Below are 20686 nucleotides of genomic sequence, written 5' to 3' on the forward strand. Positions count from 1 at the left end.
TCAGCCCCCCCTTAAATCTTTTTTTAAACTACTGTATAGCACTTCATAGCTTTAACCCCGCCCGTTCAGGATTGCAGCCAATCAGTGAAGTGTTTGGTTGACCTGTGGCAGTGTCTAGTAAACCTCATTGCAAGGCCAGAAAATGGTGGTTCCCCCCCCCCGTTTATCTGAAAATCTCATAAATTGGGTAAGTATATACATTTCAGTTTTTCCCCTCTTGCGTGTAGGAGTCAGATCCTGGGCAGTGTTTTGAAAACCTTCCCAATACTTGCTTTTGTGGGGGTAAAAGCATTGCTAATCCCATATGTCCAGAGTAAATCCCATTGAATTCAATAGGATTAACTTTTGAGTAGACATGGTTATGAATGTGCTGAAAATCAATGGGACTTTGGAGTGAATGTAAAAAGAATTGTGTTTGTGTTCTAACTGTTTCTGCCCTCCCCCAGTCCTATTTTAAAGCAAGTAGGCAGGGCTTGCTTAGGTATTACAGTTTTTATTCTGTAGGAAACTAATACTGATTTTTTAAAAACTAATACTGATTTTTCTGCAATGACCAACTGGTTTGACAATAAACTATTATATGGGCTGTATGTATTTATACATCTGCAGTGTGTGTGTGTGTGTGTGTGTAGTCTTTCCAACAACCCTGTGAGGTAGGGTTGGAAACCAAGGCAGCTCACAACAAGAAATAAAGCCATTTAAAATCTAATAACCAGAAAAACAAGTATAAACAGTTGCAAAACAGTATAAAGTGGCATGATTCAGAATTTTGGGTTGTGTGAATGAAATTGCTTATCACTTGAGGTTGCAGTTCTGTCCCTGTTTGAGTAAGTTCCACTGAATACACTGGGACTTGCTTCTGAATAAATAAACCTAGGATTGCACTATAAATATCTTTACAGTTTGTGTAAATAATAAATATATTTTATAGTCATGCTTATATAAATATTTCTTCATTTATCATATTTTTGGTTTTTGGTTAGGAATCCTGACTGGTTGTGAGATGCTAAGTTTTCTGCCTTACTCGTAGGAATCTTGTTGTGGTTGGTATGGTATTACATTTAGGAAAGTGTTTCTGCCTTCTGTGTTTTTTTTTCCTATTTGCATTTCACTTATCTTTAACCTCACTCCGTTACAGCCATAGAAGCAACAGCAGCATATGCAAGATAATTAACTCCCATTAGTGATAAGAGCAAGAACTTATAATTATTATTTTAATTAAAACAAGAGGCTTATGAGTACTTTGAAGAGGACCAGATATTTATTTTCTTTCTGAGCCCAGGACTGGGTCTTTCATGATGCCCGGGGGGGGGAGCAGGAGAGTAGTCGATAAGACAGACATCCTGGCATTGGTAATCTAATTAGCAAGGTATGTGTGGGGTTGTTGTACACTTCCAGGCCCAGTTTCATTTTGAGTATGGAGGTTGAACCTGTGTAGATGTGGTTGATCAAAAGGAGAAGAAATGTTGAGTTAAGCAAAACTCTGCTTTTATAAAACCTAAGAAACATACAGATACTTTGAATGTCTGAGTGCCTGCACCAGTGGAATACTGGAGGAACTTGTAAAACTTGCTGCAATAGTATTTAGAAATGAGCATGTGGCGTGAAAGACTCCTTTTCCTAACATTTTGGCTTGTTTTTCTCCACCCACCACATCTCTGAAATATATCATATATGTAATGGTTAACCGTACTGCTGCCCTGACTTTATGTGTGTTGCTATTTTGTGTTTTTATTATGTTTTTATATTGATTGTGCATCTTTATTGTTTTTATTATATTTGTAAGCTGTCCTGAGCTCTGTTTTTAACAGCAGAAGGGCAGGATATAAATCCTCTTAATCAATCAATCAACATTCCATAGTGTTGGAAACTAGAGTCTAGGCATTTAAGGCTGAAAATATTAAGTTTTTTTAAAAAAAGATTTCTCACATCTTTCCCCAGTTTTTGGTGGTAATTCCTAGGCACAAAAACAAAACAACTGGACAATCCAAATATTAATATGCAAATAACATGCAAATAATTTGCATAATATGCAAATTAGCCTGCCGGATTTGTGGAACTGGAATATGGCAACCCTAACCCAGATCTGCCCCGCCCCTAGGCACCCTAGGTCTGGTACGGGAGGAGGTCCATGGGGGTGACACCATGAGTTACCGCACCAGGTGACACCAACCCTAGTGACGCCACTGCATCCAAGAGAAATGCAGAAGGGAGGAGGGACACTTGATGTTAAAGGCTTTCCTCTGCTTACAGATGTTCTTCTGCTACCGTTGCTGCCCTTGTGGGTCTTAGAATAAGCCCTGGGGAAATAAAACTGCCTGGAAGTATGCTGCTAGACAGCAGTGAATGTAACTGTCAGTAGCAGGTAGGGATTCATTTCATGCAGGCCAGATGGAATATAACTCATGGATTGCCTCTTGGAGACATGTGCCCTGTTGGTCAGCTATCATTATGAGAAACTGGAAAGGAGGTCTATAAGTCATTGGGAGACCCATGACACAATCCCATTGCTGAACTGAAGCTAAGGCTGCCTAGCCTGTAAACTGCCTAAATCAGGGATGTGGCTCTCTGGATGTTGTTGAACTCTGATTCTCACTAGTATCAGCCAGCCTGGTCAGTTGTCAGGGATGATGGGAGTTGTAGTCCAAAAACACTACAGGACCACAACTTCTCCATTCCCGGCCTAAATGGAAGCTGTCTGGGAACTATATATATGGTGTTCTGACGTTTTCTAGATGAAGAGTGGGGTAGAAATGAAATAAATGAATAGTAAAACCAACATCTTAAATTATGCATGGGGAACAACAGGGAGAAGATGTTGCAGCACTGGCGTAAATGGCCTTCTTCCGCACTTGCTCAGACCATTTCTTTTCAGTTTTTCTTTGACAACAAGATGGAATAGAATAGAAACAAATGCTACCATTCAAAATAGTACAGCACAATCCTAAACATGTCTGCTTGGAAGTAAATCCTGTTTGGTTCAATGAGGCTTACTCCCAGCTAAGTGGACATAGGGTTGCAGCCTTAAGCTGCACAGTTACCTGAGAGTAAGCTATGTTGCATACTGTGGGACTTGCTTCCAAGTAGACATGCATAGGCTGGTGCTACAGTTTTCTGCTAATTGTTCTGCAAGAGCATACGGGGTTTTAAAAGAAACAAAATTAGCTCTGAAAACTACATGGAAGTTGTTAATCATTAATTTATTGTGCACTAACTGTCCTGTACGTACAAAGAAGATTCAGACAGAATACATTTGGAGATTCCTTAATGCCGAAGGTAAACGCAGTTCCAGCAAGACTATAAAGCCATCATCCTTTGGCAAATATCAATTTAAATCCCCTTGTGTGTAATAGATGCTTAACTACCTTTCAGACCAGCAAACCCCTCTGACCAACCTTTTATTTAAAAGAAAGGGGAAAGCTTAAAGTTCAGCATTCTTTTCAAACCTTGTTCACTCATCTTTTACCTCCAATGGACTGTTCTTTCTGCAGAAGAACCTATATAAGAATGTCTCCTTCTGAAAGGCCTCATGTTTATCTAGAACTGTCCCCAGATGCTAATGTGAATTAAGGTAACCAGTCTGTTCCATAAAGTCTTGTGGGAAATAAGATTGCTGCAGCTGTTAAGCTACGTTCAGAGGAAATATACTTCTGAGCACCAGATTTCTCCGGTTGACCATTCCTACTACAACACAGTACAGAGATAAACAGCGGGGGAGTTCTGTTTTCATATTCTGCTTGTAAGCTTTCTGGAAGCATCTCACTACCTTCTGTTGAAAGCACAATGTTGAATGAGGTGGGCCTTTTATTCTGATAACCTTTTGAAAATGGCAATTTACCATAATAACTTCACAAAACATCTGATAGGCTAAGTCCAACAATGGAAAATTAAGGCTTTTTTTTTGCGGGGGGGGGGTTAGTAGCTGCCAACCATACAATTTAGAACAAGCAATTTGCTCAGCCCCAAGGGCTGCATTAAAAACATATCATGAGGTAATTTACATATTTTTATTTAGCACCACTGACAAGTATGATTGATTGGCATAAGTTGATGGACATGAATTTCTTCTATCATGCTGTTTCTAATTCCCAATTAGTAGTTTGCAGTATGTTTTCAAATGCTCTTATTTTAAAGACTGTTATTTATACTAGCTACGTGGGAATTGGTTAAAATGAATTCTACATGGCAGCTTCTCCACCCGGTAAGTGTGATGTATTACAATTCACCAGCTAGATGGTTTGCATCACACGGACAATTTATGTGATGGTGTGGGTGAATGTACCATGCCATTGTTTCAACTGGACAATCAAAAAGAGAAGGTCAAAGACCATGATGCTGGAAAGTGGGAACTTTTATTTTTGATAAAACCCAATGCGTTTCAGCCTGTTATCTACAGGCCTTCATCAGGGGCTATGGTAAACCAGTGTCCAATATTCCATTTCTGGGCAAGGTAATAGAACTTGTGGTGGCCTCCCAGGTCCAGGGATTCCTGGATGAAATGGAATATCTGTATCCATTTCAGTCTGGTTTCAGGCCTGGCTATGGGACGGAGACGGCTTTGGTCGCCTTGGTGGATTACCTACACAGAGAACTTGACAGGGGGAGTGTGTCCCTGTTGGTTCTGTTGGACCTCTCAGCGGCTTTCGATACCATCAACCATGGTATCCTTCTGGGCCGCCTTGCGGGGATGAGACTTGGTGGCACTGTTTTACGGTGGTTCTGCTCCTTCCTGGAGGGGTAAACCCAGAAGGCGGTGCTGGGGGATTCCTGTTCGACTCCTTGGCCATTGGCCTGTGGGGTCCCTCAGGGTTCAGTTTTGTCCCCCATGCTATTTAACATCTACATGAAACTGCTTGGAGAGGTTGTCTGGGGATTTGGGGTTCAGTGCCATCAGTATGCTGATGACACCCAACTCTATCTCCCCTTTCCACCTAACTCCAAGGAAGCTGTCTTGGTTCTAAACTGGTGTCTGGCATCAGTGGTGGACTGGATGAGGGTGAACAAATTGAAGCTTAATCCAGACAAGACAGAGGTGCTCCTAGTCAGTCGAAAGGTGAATCAGGGAACAGGGATTCAGCCTGTGCTAGATGGGGTTACACTCCCCCTGAAGATGCAGGTTCGCAGTTTGAGTGTGCTCCTGGACTCAGGTTTAAACTTGGAGGCCCAGGTTTCTACGGTAGCCAGGAGTGCTTTTGCACAGTTAAGATTAGTGCGCCAACTGCACCCGTTCCTTGAGCCGTCTGATCTGGCCACAGTGGCACATGCCTTGGTTACATCCCATTTAGATTACTGTAACGCGCTCTACTTGGGGCTGCCTCTGAAGACTGTTCGAAAACTTCAGCTGGTGCAACAAGCTGCGGCCAGAATGCTAACTGGGGCTGGATACAGGGATCATACAACTCTCCTGTTACAACAACTTCACTGGCTGCCAGTTTGTTTCCGGACACAATTCAAAGTGCTGGTTATGACCTTTAAAGCCCTATACGGCTTAGGTCCAGGCTATTTATCAGACCGTATCTCCCTGTATGAGCCTGCCTGGGCCCTGATATCCTCAGGAGAGGCCCTTCTCTCAATCCCCACATCTACACAAGCACATTTAGTGGGGACGCGAGATAGGGATCTTTCGGTGGCTGCCCCTAGGCTCTGGAATTCCCTTCCTAGGGAGGCAAGAATGGCCTCCTCTTTGCAATCCTTCCATTGGCAGGTAAAGACTTCTATTCCAACAGACCTTTGGAGCTGAAGGTTGCTAAGGTCAGGGCTTGAAGAGGGTGCTGTATTATTGTTTAATTGTACTATTTTAAACTGAGGTGATTTATTAAGTGTATGTCTGAATGGTTTTAATATTGCAAATAGTTTAATTCTATTTAATTTGGACTATTGTATGTTCTTAATTACATGTATTTTTATCTGGAAGTCGCCTTGAGTTCCACTTTGGAAAATAGGGCGGGGTAAAAATAAAGATAATAAATAAAATAAATAAATATTGTGTGTCAAAGTGGAGGTTATGTTCTATTTCTATTTTGGGTGCATTAACAGTGGAATCTGAAACTGCAGTTTGATGTAAAATCAGACTGATTACAATATGTTGCTACTTCAGCAATGACTCTTAGCTGTTGGAAAAAAGAGGATGCATGTTTTCAGCCTGCTATGTTTAAACCACTTTATTTAAGGCAAGGTGGGCACAGTCAATTAAAAACATAGAACACACCTAGAATTTTGCTAGAATATATTTCACCTCCCACTGTTTTACCTTGTGCAAATTGAGACACTCCTGAGGTCCACTGGAGACTATTCTGCAGAGGTCAGTGCCATTATTCCACAATTATGTTTGGATTTTTTTTAGTGTAAATTTTGCAGTGTAGCTGTACTTCACATACTCACAGAAATAGAAACAAAAGAAAATGATTTCACTAAAATTGCAAAGTAAATCAGACATATTTAAAGTGACCATCTGAACTATATCACCTGTCTTAATAATGCTGCTTCCTCCTGGCTAAAACAAGCACAGCACATGTCTTTTCTATTATTTGGGCTGATTGCAGGTGTTGCCACCACTCACCATATGCTCAGAGGCACACGTTACCAAATTCTTCCAAGCTACACAGGAAGTGGATTGGACTGTGAAAGAACAACCCAAATTGTGTTTGCATTTTGACAAATTTGTAGGGCAGTACAATATCTCAGAGAGGAGGTCAGGTCTCCTGCTCCCCTGGTGCATTCCCTCTAGCTGCCCAATTTCCCTGCTTTTTCAAGTTTGATAGAAATATTTGTGGGCTATAGGTACGTTCTTAAACCGCAAGGTTTTTTGCCTATTAGTGAATTTCCCTGCTTTTTAATCCGGGAGGTAAGGAATGGGATCCTGTGGAAGTTTGCTGAGAATGTCTTAATCATTTGTATGCTTATTGAATTCAGTGGGATTTACTCCCCTGCAATCATGCTTAGGATAGGTAAAACTGTGAACAGTATCATTGCTTTTCAGTGTTTTCCCCACCTTTTTATTCTACAGCAGGCACATGTAGCCTCCCACCCAAATTTAAACCAAAGCTGTCCCTTACCACATCCACACCAGGCTTTATTTCACTTTGGACAGTCATGGCTTCTCTCAAAGAATCCTGGGAAGTGTAGTTAGTGAAGGGTGCTGAGAGTTGCTAGGAGATACCCTGTTCCCCTCACAGACCTTCAATCAGAGTGGCTGACTATTAAACCAGTCTGGCAGCTGGAGCTCTCTCAGTGGAACAGGAGTCTCCTCTCAGCACCCTTCACAAACTACACTTCCCAGGATTCTCTGAGGGAAGCCATGACTGTCTCAAGTGAAATCAAAGTCTGGTGTGGGTGTGGCCCCCTGATTAGCCAAGCCCAGCAGCTGTGAGGCTTTTAGAACACTGACTGTCGATCCTTACTGAGCACGCCCCGCATTATCATTGGCTTCGAGCCAAAATTTCTGAAATTAATTAAAAATCAGCCAGGCATTTTTTTAACTTTTAAACTGCAGAAGATGAAGGTCAGAGTATGGGGCAAGGTCAGTATTAGGATTACAGGTACTCTGTGAACATGGCTGATTTTTAATGAATTTCAACAGATTATGAGAACTCTGACAGAAAAAAGTCAAAAAGGGCTCTGGGTTTTTTCCCTCTCTTTTTAGACTTTGAACTCTCGATTCTCTCTGACTGTTTTGTATATCGCTATGAAATTTGAGAGTGTTGTTAAGCAAGCGTTTCTGAGTTCAGGACTCTAAGTTTTGTAAGGTTTTGTTTTGAAATGAGCTTATGGGAAGCATTAGAATGGCATGGGGGTATTTTCAATTTAACATTGCGGAATGTGAAAAATCCATGCTGGCTATAGTATACAGCCACTCTTGTGGCTGTATAATGTAGGACTGGCACCCAGCTTGCACTGCCCTTTCAACAATACTTGGGTGGCTGACATGTTACATATAAGAATCCTGCTTAAATGCAAAATGGGCCAACTATCAGTAATAGAAATTACAACGTTGAAATACTTTTTGCATATTCAAATATAATAGTTTTGCCAGTTATGGCCAGCATAATCCGCTTTTTTTTTCATCAGATAAACTAGGTCCAGTTTCTCTTTTATTTTGTTTTAAATTAGACTCTGTTTTTCTATTCAATGTTTTCCTGTACAAGCATTGTGTGGAGAGTTGTATCATGACACAGACATTCAGGTTACCAGAAAACTTCAAATTGAGAAGTCAAGATATTTTACAAGACTCAAATGCCCAATAGGTCATTTTCAAAAAGCTGCTGAAACATGGAGGATACCCCGGCGAGACAAAAAAGAGAAATAAATATTTCCTTCTTTCTAAAGTTCTGGAGAGGAAAGGGAGATATTATGCTCATCCAATATACAATTACTTTTTTTACTCTTTCAAAGGAAGAAAACAAACCACTTTTTGAAAGAGACTTTTGAAATAAACTTATACTTTCTAAAAACTGGGGATAAAGGATAACAGAGAAAAATAAAATACACTCAAGGTTCAGATAATAGCTTTTGCTTGTTTGAATGCATAATCTGGAGAATAACTGAAAATATTTGCATAAGTTACACTCTTTATGATAAGTGTTCTGTACTGAGTGATAAAAATGAGAATTAGCATATAAACCAGCATTTGGTCCATTGTGTGAGCCTTTATTCCAGGCAAAATTCCTATTGGTGGAAATAACATTATTCCTCCTTTAACTGAGGACTGCTATATAATGCTGATTTGGAAGAATTATTTAAGCTTGATGCATTTAAAGGACTCACCCTAAGAATGCCCAGTGTATAAAAATGCAAAGTAACTGAAGATATTTAGTGCTTCATTGTTAGTGGTGTAGTGGACAGAGTACTGGAATTGGACGTGACTAATCTGAGTTCAAATTTCTGCACAGCTACTCTGGGTAGCCTTGGGCAAGTAAGCCACTGTCTGTTTCTCAGACTTACCTCTTTTAAAAGATTATTGTGAGGAGGGGGGAATGAATTAACCTTATGCACATTTCCCTGAGTGGTTGGGAAGAAGGTTGGGGTGTTGCTGTTGTCCACAAAAGCACCATCTCCTTCACCTCTTAAACTTGGGATGGGCTTAGAGGGTCTGCACCTGGTGTTGGGCCAGAGAGACAGACTGGGTGTTCTGTTGGTCTACCCACCACCCTGTTGTCCAGTGGCATCCCTGACTGAGCTGTCTGAAGTGGTCTCTGGCAGACAATAGTTTTGGGTAACTTCAATATCCATGCGGAGGCTGTCGTTGGGCTGGCACAGTACTTCGTGGCCTCCATGACAACCATGGAGCTGTCTGAAATGGTCATTGGATGCACACATCAGGCAAGGCATACCCTTGATGTAATCTTTACCCCAAATGATATGAGGGATGGACCGAAGGTAGGGGGCATGCAATGCCTTGTCATGGTCAGATCATTACCTAGTGGAGTTTGGACAGGTAGTGGTGTGATGTTCCTGTATTAATGTATATATGGTAAGTACTGTTTGTATAGAAGATATGTGGTAAGTGGAGTGAAAGAGGAGGGGGGAGTAAATGAGCAGTAGAATGCTGGATGATTGGCTGAGTGTTTGAATGGCTGAGAGTATAAATGGAAGGATGACAGTTGAATCTGGGTGGACGTTGGTGGGTTGTTTGAGAGGTGTTTGGTGGGGTTTTTGAGAGGAGATTGTGTGGAGAGTTGGTGGATGTGAGGAAAGTGTGGAGTTCGGATTAATACTAAGACAAGTACCACAGGAATAGATGAAACCATATGCTTATGTGCCTTTATAAAGTAATCTTGTTATTTCTAATATTTAATAAACACTATTTTGGTTTACCGGAGGCCTGATCCTTGGTTGGGGAATATACAGACCAGAAGAGAGGGCAAGGTGCTTACCAAGGCTGAAGGGAAACTGTAACAATTGGTGGCAGCGGTGAAGGGAAGAATATAACACCACAAGTATCCAGAGCAACCCAGAGTTGTATGCTTTTCATATAAAGATCAAAGGGATTGGGGACAGCTTAAGCACGCAGTCACAGAGGTAACCTGATTGAGAGAGACTCAGGCAGAGTCTCTGGGAATACTGGTTATAGGACGTGACTGCTGCCTAGCAGAGGGATCTGGTGAGGTCTGTGCTGGAGCGGAGAGAGAAACCATAAAAAAGGACAGTCCGGACTGGTGGAGTCCCTGGTGGTGCCTAGTGACAGGCAGTAGCCACGAGCAGGTAGGAACCTGACAGGGAGAGCCAGGGAAGGGCGTCACAAGTGGCAATTCCCCCCTGTAAGGGTGGTGGATTCATTCCATTGTGCCTCAGAGACTGATGGAACCTGATGTGTTCCTGAATGCTCTGGGTGATTTACCAGCAGATAAAGCTGATGATCCTGTCAAAGCCCTGGTCTCACTATGGAATGGAGAGATGAAATTGGTGGCTGACAATAGTTTATGAGCATCCTCTCCAGTGTTGTGGAGACTGAGTGGCTCCTTGGTATTCTGGGGAGCTTTGGGCTATGAAGCAAAAATTAGAGTGCAAGTGGTGCATGTCTCACTCCACAGCTGACCAGACACTGGTTAGTGCACATAATTGTGCCTATCATGTGGCAGTGTTGGCTGTGAAGGCTAATTTCATAGCATCCACTGCATCCTACAGTAGCCAGTCAGTGGAGTTATTTCAAGTGGTCTAGAGGTTACTGATATCCACTGTGGGGGAGGAGCCTCTGGAGAATTCAAGGACCCACTGTGACCATCTGGCTACACACTTTGAGGATAAAGTCACCCCACTTCAGAGTGACTTTGACTCTGCTGTTGTTGCGGTTTCAGATGAAGTACCCAGTGCTGGAGTTGGTGATGCATTGTGGGATCAATTTCAGCTTATGCACTCAGCTGATGCAGACAAGGTTCTGGTGGCTACATGTCCAGCCATATGTTCTTTCCTGTCGCTCCTGGCTTATTAAATCAACAGAGGGGTTTGACTGGTTGGGTCCAGAGTGTGGTTAATGCTTCACTTTGTGAGGGAGTGGTCCCTGCAGCCTTGAAAGAGGCAGTGGTGATACCACTCCTAAGGAAACTGGCCCTGGATTCCTTGGATTGGAATAAGTATTGACCAGTTACAAATACACCCTTCTTGGGGAAGATGGTGGAGAAAGTAGTGGAGGGGCAGTTGCAAGCATTCTTGGATGATATACATTATTTAGATCTGTTCCAATCTGGGTTCAGGCCTGGCCATGAGACTGAAGGCTCATCTTTGCAGTGGTTTAGTGTGTATTTGGTGCTACCTGCATCCCCTTTTAATTTGCATGATTCATATGACATTACTGGTAAACAGAAGCTATAACGCAGTTCCCCCCCTGTAAATCCATACTAACCCAATCTGCTCATAATATGAAAAGTTTAGAACAATACGGCTCTACTCTGCTCCACACGACTTTGAAGATGGTTTGTTTCAATGGTTTTTAGTGGGTGGGTAAATCGTCACTTTCAGCTCTAACTCTCCCATGAATTTCATTTTGTTTCCAGTGGTTTATCTAGCAACTTTTGACTGCTCTGTCCTCCCCTGTTCACAGTTTGCTGCAGCCCTCCCTTCTTTCCTCTCTTTCTTCCCGAGCAAACTTCCTTCACTCCTTTTGTTTCCTAAAAAATCTAAAGTGGATTTTAAAACAAAAGTCACCTCAAAAATATCAATATTGATATTTTCAGAAAATACAGATACTGATATTTTCAGAAAATATCAATATTGGTATTGATATTTTCCAAAGATATTAATATTGATTTTTTAAATAAATAAATAAATAAATAAATAAATATTATTTTGATTTGTTTTTCCAGCAGGGAAAAATTAACAGAAAAAGCAAGGGGCAGCCGAGAAGCGGGGGCAGATGACCTCACTTCTTTTCAACCACCAAACTTTAGGAAGCAGGGACAGGAGGGAGTGGAAATACTGCTCAGGTCAAACATATTTGCATATGTCCAGTAACTGAGCAACTGGAGGGAGTAAAAATGTAAAATTAGAGGGCGGGGACACAAGGAAACAGGGACACAAATCCTTCCTAGAGGAACTTGTGAATGGAAGACAACAGATTTGAAGCTATCATTGAGCATGAAGTGTGGACCTTGCAAATCTGTTATGATGGTAAAAGCTGTGTAATTGCTACAAAGAAATGCTCCCATGTGGATAAGCCTTGAGTAAACCTTGGTTGCCCTGATGGATGTTCTTTCCAGAGAGTGGGACAGGAGGAGTGTGGTCTTGCTCCTGCTTCTTGATCTTTCTGCGGCCTTCAATACAATTAACCATGGTATCCTCTATGGACCAGCTCTATGGAATGGTAATTGAGGGCACCATGTTGCAGTGATTGCAGTCCTACCTATACGAATGGGTCCAGAGAGTAGCACTGAGTAACTGTCTTTTGGCCCCCTGGCAGTTATGCCGTGATATGCTGCAGGGTACTATCTTATCCCCAATGCCATTTAATATCCATATGAAGCCCCTCAGCTCTACTTTTCTGTAACAGCCCTATCAGGAGAGGCTGTGTGAGACCTGGATTGGTGCCTGAAGACGATGGTGGAATAGTTGAAGGAAAATAAGCTGAGGTTGAATCCTGGAAAGTTGGAGATCTGTAGGTGAGTGATTCCCATGTCTGAGAAATTGGTCAATTGCCCGCTTTGGATGTGATTGCAATCCCCCTGAAGGAGCAGGCATGCAGTCTGGGGGTGTTTCTGGACCCAGCCTCCACCCAGGAAGCCTCATTGGCTAAAAGTTCCTTTTAACAGCTGCATGTGGTGAGACAACTATGACTGTTCCTGGATTGGGAGAGCTTGGCCACAGTAGTTCAGACACTGGTGACTTCAAGACTAGGTTACTACAATGCACTCTGTGTGGCACTTCCTTGTGCTTGACCCAGAAACTGAAACTAGTGCAGAATGCTGCAGCCAGATTGCTGTCAGGAGGAGACCCTGTCAGCATATAACATCTCTGCTCAGAGATCTGCACAGTTTGCTAATCTGTTACCAGACCAAGTTCAAGGTGTTACCACTGGTATATAAAGCCCTCAATAGCTTGGGAATAGTTTACTTGCAGGATCACCTTACCCTGTATGTGCCCGGTTGAGTGCCTCAGTCTGCAGAACTGGCCCTGTTACAGGTGTCACATAATACTTGTTCTGCACTTGTAAGAATTTTTTTTTAATGTGGCACCTATGCTTTGGAACTTCCTGTCTATTGCTACCAGGCAGGCACCTTCGTTATATTCCTTTCGATGCCTGCTTAACACTTTTTTATTTAGGCAAGGCTTTCCAGACACATAGATGTTGATGTGTTTTAAATCTTTTTAGTCTGTTGCTGTTTCAATAGTTTTTAAATGTTTTAATTATTTGCTTTTAACCGTTTTATTGATAATTTTAATGTTTTTTGTAAACCACTTACAGGTTTTTTACTATCAAATGCTATATAATTTAAATAAATAAATAAATGCAATAGAAATATATAAGAATGGAATGCAAAAACAACCACATATGATCCAAATATAAACATCAGGTTTATGATACCCTGCTCCTCCTGCTCAATCAGTGGCTTTCAATTCCATTGACCATAGTATCCTTCTGGACTGGCTCTATGGGATGGACATCGTGGCACTGTGTTGGGGTGGCTTCAAAGGGTCATATCCAGAGAGTAGTATTGGGAGAGTACTCCTCTGTACCCCGGTGTTTACAATATGGAGTGCCACAGATATTATCTTGTCCCCAGTACTTTTCAACATCTACATGAAGCTATTGGGAGCAGTCATCAGGAGCTTTGAAGCAAGGTGCCATTAGTACCCCGATGATACCCAGCTCTATTTCTCAATTACAAATGAATCATAAAAGGCTATGAAAGCCCTGGGCCAGTGCCCGGATGTAGTGGTGGACTGGATGAGGGTCAATAAACTGAGCCTGAATCTTGGATAAACAGAGCCTTATGGATGGGTGGTTCCTGTGTCTAGGAGATAGGTCAATTGCCTGCCCTGGATGGGGCTGCACTCCCTCTGAAGGATCAGGTATGCAGTTGGGGGGTACTCCTTTATCCACCCTTTTCACTAGAGGCTCAAGTGAGTTCTGTGGTCAGGAGTGCTTTCTGAGAGCTTCAACTGGTATGCCAAATGTGACCATTCCTGGACTGTGATAGCCTGACCACAGTGGTCCATGCATTGGTAACCTTAAGACTTGATTACTGTCACACACTTTATGTGAGGCTGCCCATGTATCTGGTCCAGAAGCTGCAACTAATGCAGAATGCCTCAGCCAGACTGCTTACAGGAGCAGATTACTGGCAACATGTTATCCTGCTGTTGAAAAATTTGCTACTGGGTCAGGTTCAAGGTACTTGTGTTAATTCACAAAGCCCTAAACAACTTGGGCCCAAAGTACTTAAGGATTGCCTGCCTCTCTATGTTCCATCTCGATCACTGAGATCTTCTGATGGATCACTCTTAGTGGTTCCTCACACCCCTGAGATTCATTTGGCTTCCACCAGAGACCGAGCTTTAGCATGGCAGGCCCTGCCCTGTGGAACTCCCTATCAATAGAGGTTCAGCAGGAACCATCCCTTTTTTCTTTCGGGCATCTCCTGAAGAAACTTTAAACAGGCCTTTTAATATGAATTTTCTTTTCTAACCAATGCTGTACTTATGGATGCTTTCATTATTTTCTTTAATGATGTTTTTATTGTTTTTTAATTCTATCATGGTTTGTACAGTATGTTATAATGCTGCCTTAATACACTTTTATTAAAAGTGCAGTTTATAAATATTTTAATAAATAAATAAGTAAATAAATAAATTTGGCATATTATCTCAATAATGTATGTGGATAGTGTGAACAAATAATAATGTAGAATTTTTGTCAAAATGATATGTTTGATATTAATTATCTGAAATGATTTGGCAATATGTTATTTTGATTCAATGAAAATATCTTACTTTTTATAAATAATGAACAACAACATTCAAAACTATATTACATATATATTTAAATTTGAATTTTCATGAAAATGTTTTATAAATGTCCATATTAATACAGAAACAAGACTTACTACCCCTAAATACATTCCATTTTTGAAGCCTTGCAATACTTTTCTCTCTCTGAATGGTGAGGCAACAGAGTCTACAACTACTTTTATTAAAATAAAACACTGATATTGTCTAAGATATTTCACTTCTCATTTGCAGAAATCAGTATGAAGTATAATAAACTGTGATAGATCTGGTGTCTGATAAAATCACTGTTAATGACATATTTACATGAAAACTTCAAAATGAAGCATTAGAAACTTTGATTTATTTCTCACCTCAGTGACGAAGTGTCCTTACCCTGTTGCAATATCAAAACAAAGGCTTTTCACAGCCTTATTACATTTGGTGAGCTTTAGGGGCTTTTGCCTATAGCTACTATCCAAGTTTGATGATAGAAGAAAGCAGAACTGAATGACAAAACCACGTAACTAGTTGATCCAATAAGGAATGAAAAAACCATATAGCATAATGTTACGTGACTTAACTCACTGCTGATTTCTACACCATTTTTCAAAGTTGATTAATATATACATATTGAATTGCAATATTGCAATTCAACATATTGCCGTCCTGGGCTCCTGCTGGGAGGAAGGGCGGGATATAAATCAAATAATGAATAAATAAATAAATAAATTGCATTAAGAATATGGCTGGAGTGAGAAGCCATCCATCACCACTTTGACAATATATCTGTCTCATACCCAAACGAAAACTGTCCTGTTTTCGTTTGACCCTAAGATGAATCCTATTATGAAAATGAGTTCTACTTGGGTGAAGGTTAGAATCCATAAATATATTTTCCACACACAAAAAAAACAGTATCCTTAGGGAGCAATAATAACGGCCCCTCCAGCCCAGCAAGGCTTTATGAAGCAGTGGGCTACCACCACATCCACAGCACTGCTATGAAATGTGCCCGGGGCATAAGATGGAGATGCTGTGCCAACAATCAGGCCAGTTTAAGGCCTTTCACCTGCAGGGCAGATGGAATAAACAGTTCTACCGGCAGCAGCTGGTGGGAGGCCAACAGGGCCCAGCAAAGTTGTCTGGTTACATGGCAACTTGCAGGTAAACAACAGAATGTCCAGGGCGAATGTAATGTTCTCAGAATGTTTTCTGAATGTTTGCCTTTCTGATAGAGTTGTATTCATTTATTCTGCTGTGTAGAAACTGAAATGTTTGTGCTATGTAGGAAGCAGAGAGGCATTGCTATGTATGATAGCACTTAGCAAGTTGGAAGATGAATGGGTTTCTATAGTTGTGGCTACTGTGATTAGGTATGCAATAGTGTTGCCAATGTGGTTATCACAGAGCTGGCATCTGGACTTGTTGCAGTTCTGGTCCTGTATCTGGGATTTAATTGTTATGTGGTCTCTTGTTGCTGGTGACTAGCTGATTTAGGTTAGGAGCCGTATGTTAACAACAAGAGGCCTACCTACAACAGCCTGTGAAAAGGAAGTATCATTGTTCCAGATTGGCTGTAGCTCATTGAAGACACATCAACTAGGAGCTCCTGTATCCGGTGCCACTTAAACAGCAAAGGCAGTTTGCTAATAAGGCTGAAACAGTGTTTCTCAACAGGGGGGCACCCCCAATGGGGGCATATGAAGATCTAAGCGGGGGGGGAATGTTTTAAAAAATATGTATAATATAGACAAAAAACCAACAATATTAAAATATAAAAAATGAAATGTCATGTTCAGAAGATGAGAAAATCATACACAGCTTATTATGTGATCTGCACATCTTCATGGGTACATTGTAGCTCGGCATTATCTTGCGAGCTACCATGTTTACACAACACTAAATTGTGGTGTGAACAAGAACATAAATAAAAGTTTCTTTTTATTTCAGGGTATTGGATTATCCCAAAATGCAAAAAGACATAAGTACTTTGATTATTATTAAGCCCAAAATTTTATTTATAATTAAATATCATGATATTTTAATCCTTTTGGAAATTCAGATAAAATAATTAGGGGAGCCAGGTTTAAAGCTTGTGTGTGTGCGGGGGGGATTTTTATGTTAGCTAAAAGGGAGCATGGGTTAAAAAAGGTTGAGAAACACAGAGCTAGTGTGTTTGACTTGTCCTGGGGGAGACCTGGATATAACATTCCCTCTCAGCCATGAAGCTGACTGGGTGATGCTGGGCCAGTTACCTTACAGGGTTGTTGTGAACATAAAATGGATTTGTCCCATATATTTCACCTTGAGATCCATAAAGGAATGATGGGGTAGAGAAACAAAATTTAAGGAAGGGGAGAACTGCACAGGTGCAACATAGCCTTTAATGAGGCGGGTATATAGTCTTGGTTTGAAAAGCCCTTACCCCAGGGAGCATCTAGAACAATACACAAGGTCTGGTAATAGTAGTAATCAGCATGGGCTCTCTTCGGCACACTTTGTTACAGAGTTCAGTGCTAAATTATGTCATGTTATTAGCAACTGCATTGGGATTTCTTTCCCACTCACACTAATTGCAGTTCAATTTATAAGCCCTATAGTGACATAGAGTATGTACCTATTGGTATTGCCACTGAAACATCAGGAGTTTTGGAGGCATTTTGAAAAATAATACGGCACAGCTGTCAAGCTTACCATATGAAATCAGTAAAAATTAATAGTGATATGCTCTGCAATTTACATATTAATTGTGTACATGATCCAGTACATGAACAAAGGGTCATGGAATCACAGAAATATTCATTTGGGATTCGTTGGCATGACTCTGTCAGTTTTGTTTGATAGGTTTTGTAATTATATAGATTAATTGATTTGGTGAGATAATATTAGATAAAAGAGGTTGAGATAAGCTAAATTACAGTTTGGGCATCTAGCAATCTTGATTTCAGAAAATGCCACATGCTTTGGAATGAGGTCATTCAGTTTTTGAACTGTGTGTAAGTTAAGAGAGCACATATCTGAATTCTAATGAGTCTGAATTCATAGACAAGGAAGCAGAAAGGATATAAATTTAATCTATATAAATGTGTTAGCAAATAACAGGCCTAAAATAGCTACAACTTTTGTGACTGGGTTTGATCAACTAGATTATACACAGCTGATGCCTTTAGCAAAAGAGTCCAGCTTTCTAAAATGTTACAATTATAACCAGTAGATCATTTACTTACATTTTTGATACATTTATATTAGGTAAACAAAATATGCTTACATTTGTATACTATAGTACCTAGAGGTGCACATTGGTTCTGTATAACATCCAGGACACTGTCTTTTATGTCAAGATGCCATGTTAACAAGCCCTCCCTCCAAGTTGTTTGCAAGCTTTTTCATACTTTGTATACATGCAAATGTATATAACTTGCCTTGAGAGGGGGCCAGCCACTCTTCCATGGTGCTACACCTTAGCATGTGCAGTAATTTACCAGCCTGCAAATCAGGGCCAGCTCCAGGAATGCCGGGGCCCTTGGGCATCAGCTTGCCCTGGGCCCCGGCATGTTTGTGTTTGCACGCAGCCCCCCATGCCCCCACCTACCTGTCTGCTGTCTTTTACCATTGCCCTTGACGAAGATGGCGACCGTGGTTTCTGTAAGGGGATGACGCCTCCGCCACCATCTTTGTTGATGGCACACATGCGTGCTACACACGAGCATCTCTGCCATCAACTAAGATGGCGGCAGGGGCTTCAGTACCTTATGGAAACCGCGGCCGCCATCTTCATTAAGGGCAATGGTAAAAGACAGCAGACAGGTAGGTGGGGTGTGTGGGGGGCACGGATCACGGAAGGGGAGTGGAGGGGCAGCTGAGGGGCTCCCTGTAGCTCCAGGGGCTGTCGGGCCAGTGCCCCACCTGGCCGCCCTTTAGAACCGGCCCTGCTGCAAATGCACCACCTATATTTGAGAGTCACCTGCACAGCCCCTCCCTCTTTGGTGGGTCTAGAGCCCTTCTGAAATCTGGAGGGTCTAGAGCCCTACTGTATGATTATTTTATTTTTATTTATTTATTTATTAAATTTATATCCTGCCCTTCCTCCCAGAAGACCAAGGCAGCAAACGAAAGCTCTAAAAGCACATATTGAAACAAAGCATCTTAAAAACATCTTTAAAAAACAACTTAAAAATATCTTAAAAAGTAATTTGAGCACAAACACAGACTGGGACAAGGCCTCCACTTAGAAGGCTTGTTGAAAGAGGAAGGACTTCAATAGCACCGAAAAGATAACAGAGATGGCGCCTGTCTAATATCTAAGAGGAGGGAATCCCAAAGGGTAGGTGACACTATACTAAAGGTCTGCTTCCTATGTTGTGTGGAACGGGTCTCCTGATAAGATGGTATCTTCAGGAGGCCCTCACCAGCAGAGTGCAGTGATCGACTGGGTGTATAAGGGGTAAGACAGCTTGTCAATTGTTTACAGCGAAGAAGCTGATCTGGTGCTACAGCAAGTGCTCCCTAAACTGACTGGGTTGGTTCACACACACCCATCTTCTAAAAGGGCCATCCATTTCAGGAGAGGGAGAACCCTGAAGCTGGCAAAATAAACAATCATAAACAAAATGAACAATAAAAATCATATACACTTCAAGTATAGTTTTTCATGCTTCCAAATACATAATTGTTAATTTACCTTTTCATGACTGGATTATTATTGCTTTTATATTTGCTTTTTACTTGTAAGTGTCTTTGAGACACTCCTTTGTAGAGGGGACTAGTGAGATATAAAGATTTTAAATAAAAAAATGTGTATGTGTGGATCATGTCATTATATGGTTTAGTCACCAGATGGCATTGGACTTGATTTATCCTGGTGGAGTCAGGAATTTCATGTCTGTTCTTGCTGAGAGACAAAATTAAGTTCTTGTTGAGCTTCTTGACCACTGTAAACCTGGGACAGGAAACCTATCATGCCCTAGATGCTGTTGGAGTACAACCCCCATTTCCCCTGACCGTTGGTATGTTGGCTGGGGCTGATGGGAGTTGTAGCACAACAACATCTGGAGGGACATAGGTTCTCCATCCCTGTTCTTAGCCATCCATGGCACACATGATGAAGAAAGGTTGGCCTTGTTCACGTGGAGAAAATAAGCATTTTGTGAAGAAGCCCTTCATTTGTTCAATCCTAAAGTCACGAGAGAATGTGGGGGAGGGAGAGTGTAACTCATAATTTAATAGATATTTTCCCAATGACTTATAACAGTGTTCAGGTAAAATTAATGCTGTGCTTTTAACCTAAATGCTAGAAGCCCATCACTTTTAAACCCAGTGTGTCCATTAAAAAAAACTCTCAGGAAAGTTTTCCCATCGAATTAAATAATACTACTCAAGAGCACCTGTCTCAGGTTAGTATTAAAATGGGCTGAAAAAGAAGATATAGGGGAAACTTATTTGCATAAATATCACCTTTTTACAACCCTTTTCATCTTCAAGTGCCATTAACCAAATGAACTGCCAACAATATCAAGATGCAATCCTGAGCCCTACAGCAAATCCGGCCACATTCCATTTTTAATGCCCCTTAAAGGGTACAGGAAAGAAGAATTCAGCTCTATTTTTTGACAAGGAATTAAGTTCTTCTAACTGTGTTTTTTATAAATCACAAAAAATAAGGAAAAATATCAACATAATCATTTGTTTATTTCTATACTGCTTTTTAGCTCAGGCCCTCAAAGTGGTGAACAGAATGAAAGGTTCTCCCCCTTCAGAATTCAGCCCT

At 41.2% G+C, this 20686-nt stretch overlaps 1 protein-coding gene across 1 annotated transcript in view; it reads right to left on the reverse strand.

Moving 5' to 3' along the window:
* EDIL3 (EGF like repeats and discoidin domains 3) overlaps nucleotides 1-20686 on the reverse strand; it is a 421662-nt gene that overhangs the window by 145916 nt on the left and 255060 nt on the right. The gene's annotated exons all lie outside the window — the stretch shown is intronic.

Source organism: Rhineura floridana, chromosome 1, assembly GCF_030035675.1.
Source record: "Rhineura floridana isolate rRhiFlo1 chromosome 1, rRhiFlo1.hap2, whole genome shotgun sequence".
In the NCBI taxonomy this organism is placed as follows: domain Eukaryota; kingdom Metazoa; phylum Chordata; class Lepidosauria; order Squamata; family Rhineuridae; genus Rhineura; species Rhineura floridana.